We start from the raw sequence: 7,310 nt of genomic DNA on the forward strand, positions 1-7,310 counted from the left end.
CGTTAATGCTTTTCAGAGGGTCACTTCATGCTCTGTTAAGATTATCAGATTTTCTAAGGGAAACCACACAACCATCCTGAAAAGCACTGTGAAACCTGAAAGTTTTAAGAATAACAAAAAAAGAATTGTGTGGGATACAAAGAAAAACACAAGTAAGACGTTTACCTTAATCTTTGTCAGGTTCATTCCTAGAGCCTTTCTGTAGTTTGTCCCTTCACTTAACGAACTTGACAGTCCTTCAGTGAGGTCACCCTCACTGACAGTGTATCTTCTCTGAGAAAAAACAGGAAATGGAAGATATCATAATGTTCTGTATTACATGTTCTGAATACTCTGTAAGCACCTTAAGAGGGTATATGAAATGGATTATTGCATCCCTTTCATTGTGAAAACCCTCGATAAAATCGTTGCCTTTCATGTGTTTATAATAAATTCTATTCTGCTTAGTTTCTGGTCTGGCTGGTTTCTTGTCCACACGCCGCTTGTCCCTGAGTTATTTTCCAGTTCCGCTTTTATGAAGGGAAACGAACCTCTGCAAACAATGTAACTCATTGTTAAGTTTCACAGACATTTGAGTAAATTGTTAATTTGACATAAATGCAGTGTTTATTTATCCATAAAATGTAGACTCTGTAGTTCGTGGTTATGGTTAAGTTCTGTGCCACGTCTGTAAAAGTGATATCCATGCTTATAATGCAAGGACTTCTAAAAAGATGCTAATACATACAAGCACAAAAGAGACACAGCCCTTTTCATATCCATGCTTAATAGACCATGTCAGAGTCAAAACTGTGAAATTCATAGCACAACAACAACCTTGCCAGCTACATTATCTCAGTAAATAAAGATGACTGTGTGGAAAGGGCTTGTTTTGTTCTGGTTCCTAAAGCAAGTTTGGTTTTGAGTTTTTTTAAAAACTTGCTTCTTTTGTCACTAAACAATGGCAACTGAAGTTAAAACATTTCCAATTATTTAGTTGAAAATGGAAAAAAAAAGCATATTATTTATGCATGTTTGTTTTATTCATGGCATAGATCTGTCTGTCCATGTGAAAGATTATGCCTATCTTAGGCTTTTGGTCCTCTTGTGTATGTTGCCTACACACAGCAGAAACTGAATCCAACATATATCTGAAAACTGGATGTTAAAAAATATGGGGAGTTAACTGTATCATTCTTGTCACTGTATTTCCATGGCGACACACTGAGCAGAGGAGATTCAGTTTCAGAATTACTAAGCAATCTTAGAGCAAGCTGACTTCAAAAGACAGGTTGGGAGTTTTAATGTGCTAAGATAACCAACAGATGGCACTATATTAACTGTGGAAAAAGAATATGGTTGCTGAGAGGCTGAGGGTTTTATCTAAATTCTGTTATGAAAATATGAAGTTGAAAATGTTGACATGGTAGACACTCTTGTTCATTTGAATAAGTGTAGTCTCAGTAGTTACAGCGCAATCACTGGAAGTTTTCAACACAAAATATGTTTGTGTGTGTGTTGGTGACACTACATTCATCAAATTCAGTTTTGCCCAGTGGAACAAAACTTGCTGGTGAAAGGCTCCAAACACAGCCAGTATCAACATTTAGACATCAACTCTTTGCAAAAGTCTTTGCTCTCTCAGCTTATTGTCATCAAATTCATCTTGGGGATACATTTGGCACTATTAATTCATTTAGCTGATGTGTTATTTATTTATATAAAAATCAGTCATAAGTAACTGAGAAGCAGACTTTGGACATTAGGGGTCTATTTCATATCTTTGGTATTCCATGACATTCCATGCCTACTCCATTATACTTCCCACAACAGATAGTCAGATTATCAGTCCATATGCTGTCATTAAAAGTCAATAACAGTGTTCTATGCTCCCATATTGCTGCGAAGTAAAGTGTGTGTGTGTGTGTGTGTGTTTCAGGGTGAGTTGTAATGTGTATTTATATTCAAAGGTAACACCATCACATGATGGGAATATACGACTGAGGTTAGAACCGTCACTTCCTCTGCAAACTGGTGGCCAGATTTGCTGTAGAAATTCACTCCAGGTTGGTTAACTCATACAGACACTGTGTGCTTTACTTGGTACTTACCTCCTCAGAGGAGAATCAGTAATTAAGAACAGAGGATGAGGATTGTGCACTTTAAACTGTGTAGGTATTTTTTCTCTCCCATTTTTTCTCTCAAACAGCAAACAGCAGTAGAACAAACTAATCTGTTTTTATCTGTACTGTTTTCAGGTCTGATCATATGGAGTCAAACCGTTGAGAGTTTTGAAGATGTCAGAGTCAGCATTGGACAGAACATGACTCTCAACTGTGATCTCACTGTAGAGAAGGAGGTGCTCTGGTACAAACAGCAGTCAAATTCTCTGGTGCCTGTATTACGCTCATTCTCCCCTCTTTCCTCTAACTCATATTACCACAATAATGATTATAAACAGAAATATTCACTGCAAACAAATCACTGTTTAGTTATATGGAATATAACCATGGATGAGCTTGGTGTTTACATCTGTGCTAAAACCGGTGCACCAACTGTGTTTGGCAGTGGCACTAGACTGCACATTACCGGTAAGAGGCTTTACTGAGGTTCTAATAACGGACTGATTTATGTTATGACTCACTTATAACTTCTTTAGAACTTTCATGTATATCCATTGCTTGTGTTTTGGTAGATGGACACTTAATACTCAGTTTTTATGGAACGCTTTGGAACATAGCTTCACCACTTGCAGTGACTTTGAAATAAAATGAATAAGAATTACTTATAGTGCCCTATTGAATAAGAAAATGATCAAAGCAAATTACTTTGCAGTTTTGCTGAAATGCTCTGGCTTACTGAGAGATTTGAAAATGGCTAATACATCGCTCATAGGTATAAAACTAGATTGAACATCAACTGTGTAAATAAAAAGAGAGAGAGTCTTCTTTAAGTGCCAGTGGAGTAAGGCATCATTTAACTACACTATGTATGACCTGGGTGTTTTGCATTAATATAACTTTCCCCCCCCCCCCAAACTACTTCTGAAGTACTTTTGTCCTTTCTTTTCAGTGGTATTTTAATTACATTTCAGGAGGTTAATGGATATATGCTAACTGTTCAAAAAAGCTTATATCATTTTAATTTATGTCGCTGGTGTTTAGACTCAAATTCTGATTTTTTTTTCTTTTTTTTTTTAAATTAAATTATTCGGTGCTTTTTTTCACTTTTAGTGAAAATCGTGTCTCTGAAATGTGACTCACAGTTATGTGCTTTTCCAGAAAATTCCTCAGAACACCAGAATCTGACATGTGGACATTGTGATCCAACACCAGCACAGACACCATGGACAACTCTTACTATTGTGTCCGGTCTCTTTAACTGTGTTCTGTTAATCTTGACTTTAGGTAAATTTATTGATAGCTCTAAGTTACAACTGTATAATTCAATATGAATTATACATGTAATATATATTGCATCTAGCTTTTAGCTTTTTAAAATGACTTTGAGGAGATTGCCCAATAATAAATATGAAGAAGAATAAACGTATTACCATTTGTGACTTGATGTTTTGAAGTGTGAGACCTCGTTACGCTGATCTTTGCCGTTTCAGTGTTTGTAAGGAGGTGTTTTTGCCACAAGGAAAAACCTCCAGGGAGTTCACAACAATCTCACCATCATGATGTAGAACAGCCTCAGTCTCCTGATGGGCCACATGTATGTATCTCATATTTCTTCATCCTTACTTATTTCTTAAAATAACAGAGTGCAAATGACTCTTGACAGGTGTTATAATCCAGGGTTGTTCAGTACTGACAGCATGTGTAACCTACCTGTACACCTTAGTTATCTTGCTTTGTCAGATGTCCCTGTGGTACCGTTAATCCAGACTTTTACTATTGAAAGTAACGGTTCTATAAGATGAAACATGGCTTATTCTACATACAAAGTATGAAGTATTTGTATGTGGAATTGTAACTTGTAACTAATTGGAACTATTAAGTACTTTCCAATGTAAGTTTAATGAATGACCTCAACGTACTGTATGTTAAACACAAATCAGGTTTAAATGTGAAAATAAGTCTCTGCCGTTTTTGCAGTACTCAGAGATACGGGTGCCTGTGTCAGGAAACAACATCAGGACCAGCAGCAATGACTGCACATACAGTGTAGTGCAGTATTCTCAATGCTGAGCATCTGTCACTGTGTAACCACACAGGTCTCAGTTGTCTTCTCACATGCTTTTCTTTCTCACACTTTTTGTCTGTTGCCATTTAGTCTGTGACACCACAAACTGTTCTAAATCTCGTAAAACGGAGAGATCATGCAGAGTGCTCTAAGACATGGTGTTACTCAAAAAGCCACTGAGAAAATGTAGATGTCACAGTTCGATAACTGTCCCAGAGAATTATTACTACTGTGTTCCAAATGTCACTGGAATCATGTCATAAGAAAACTTGCTAAAGATGCAGTGAAACCTCTGGAAATGAGGGCATGCTCTTTTCAGTATTGTTGATCTTTTTACATTTTTATTTGCTACACAATGTGACATAATTTAAAGCTTTGTTTAGAAAACCCATGTAGTTAAATTACAGCAAAGAATGATTTTTTGCTCAATGTGCGACCATGGGGTTTTCTTTTTTTTTGGTGCCTAATCAATGGTCAAAATCAGGTTACAGCTCATCTTGTGTTTGTCTGCAATGCCGTGTCACCGTTATGTGTTTTTTCCATTCCTAACTGTTGATTATCAACAGGATGAGTGTGTCTGTTTAAAAGAAACCTGTCTGACTCCATCCTTCCCACATGCTGCAACATTGTGATTCTGTCAGACAGTGGGAGCATTCTGCTGCTACAGCACTGTTTTTTTTTTACATTTATATTTATATTCAGTGCATGCTTTTAGTACATTCTTGCAATTTAGGCAAAATACAAGCCAATCATGTAGCCATTAAAGGGCAGGTTGTGGTATAAGTGCCCCAGCTAAGTTCAGTGACTGACCAGTTACAAGTGCAAGAATAGTTGAAGGAAGAAAAAGAATGAACTACAGACATATACAGTCGCAGATAGAGACAGACATATGTACACTTATGGTCAGACTGCAAATCTTCCATTTGGTAAAGTCTGTTGTTTCTCTTGATTCCTCATCATACAAGTCTGTTCAACAATACTATGCAAACAACAAAAATGGTTTAACTTACCCGAGGGCAGAATTTGTATATCTGACAATAAAACATCAAAGTAATATTTATATTATGGTGTCTGTACATAAGTTTGCATATATGAACACATTTCAAACTCCTTGGCTATGTACCTGGGATTGTACCTGTTCTCTCAGTGGTTGGGAAGAGCAGAGTAAAAAAAAAGCTTTGAATAAAGAAATGAATTTAGCAGGTTCATTGAGAATGTGAACAAGTTAGAGACAAGCACAGAGTTTATGAATGCAGTTTCTTTTCTCCATACAGCCATCATCAAACAACAAACATCAGTGAGCATGTTTTATTTCTGTAAAGCACATGATAAGTCACACAGAATAATTTCTATACAGTAAGGATTTGGGGAGAGACACCAACACACAGTATGCCACCAAAAAATTCACCTGTTGATCAATACCTAGGGACCACTAATACCACATATGGTACACAATAACGATCCCCTTATTGTTCTTCCTGCAGATGATGCAGCTGTTGTTGTTGACTGGTTCATGTTCCATTGGTTGTTTCTTAGTGTCTGAGTTGCCTAAACTGTCAATGGATCTTGGCAGATATGTTCCAAATTACCCCTTACCCAGACATTCACATAGCATATGGTCTAGAGATAGAGAAGAGAAGGAAAAAAAATACCTTGAAAAACTTGTTACCTTTTTGACTTTTGTGTAAAACCTTTAAACATTATCTTCTCTTTGGATCCTTATTATGAGCATGAAATTTGGCATCTACCATTTGAGATATCTCAGCAGTTTTCTAAGAACTGGTGTTCAAGAGTGTTGTCTCCAAAACATATGCCTACTAATAATTAGTTGGTGCAGCCTGTTGGTTTGGCCTTTTTTACAAAACCATATCCATCCAATCTTGGCCGAGACAATTTCTGAGTGATCATGAGGACGCGTGATATTTTGTTCATTTTGCTTATTTAGTTTTGCTATAACAGATATTATATAAAAATGTCTTGAAAACTCAGGCTGTGTGACTGATCAAATTAACACTTTACACAGTGTAACAATGGTGAAAAACTAAATGTATTACACATAGGCCAACTAATGTTCTCACACAACATAGCTGTCATGTACCAACAGCCAGTCATCATGAACTTTGGTGAGTATGTTGACCTCTAGGCTTCCTGTTACCATGAAGAATTTTTTGCCGTATATTTGGTGTTGAAGTATTCAAAGTAGATATTTTCACCAACAGATAATTTCACCTCATGATGAAACATTCCCTCTCAGGGACTCATACCAAAAGTTATTCTGGTTTTCCATCATTCTGAATTCCAAAACATTTTGAACACAGCTTTTCTTTGGTCACATATCTAATCAGCACAACATTTTGCATACATCACATACGGAACTTTCTCATTTAAGACTGTCTACACAGTTTATGTGCAAATCATCAGTTCGTATGAACATTGCCTTGTATTCGTACAATTGTCTCTGTGTCTTGAGTTTATTTTACATTTGCTGCCAAACTTTAAGCCAGATTTTCTGTGCAGCATTACATATTTAGCTGTTGTGCTGTGTCTGTTCATTTAGAAAATATCATGTTTTTGTTTAATGCATTGTTCATACTTCAAAACTAAAATATTTCATTTCTGCTGACTTGTACTCTGTAAATTAGTTTGGTATTTATGTTGATAGGTTCTTTAAACTAAAACAAGATGAAGACAGCAGAATAGGAAACATTTTTACTTGTAGGCTGGACTGAAAAAGCTGTTAAGATTACAGAGTAAAAGTGAGAAAAGGGCTACTTGCATGAAAACCTCAGCTACAAAACCTCAGCTTCAAAACATGTGGTTTTGAAAAGCTCAAGTACAAAGCTCGTGTTGTTTGCTCTACACCACACTCTCTCACAGAGGCGGGGTTTTCTTTTGCATAAGTACTGCCAGTTATGTTCCAGTTATACAAGACTCATACACAAAACACATGCATCACATTTAGCAGAGGACAAACATTCATACACTCTACAGAACAGGTCCTCTTTTTATTCATATGCATAGGTCAAAGTTATCACAACGATTTAACACCAAGAGAAAAATTAATGTTCAGTGATCACCTGAGCAGATCACCAAGTCTTTTATACAGACTCCTTCACTAGCATTGTAAAAATCAGAGAAATCAC

The sequence above is a fragment of the Chanos chanos genome, chromosome 8 (genome assembly GCF_902362185.1).
Source record: "Chanos chanos chromosome 8, fChaCha1.1, whole genome shotgun sequence".
Taxonomy (NCBI): Eukaryota; Metazoa; Chordata; class Actinopteri; order Gonorynchiformes; family Chanidae; genus Chanos; species Chanos chanos.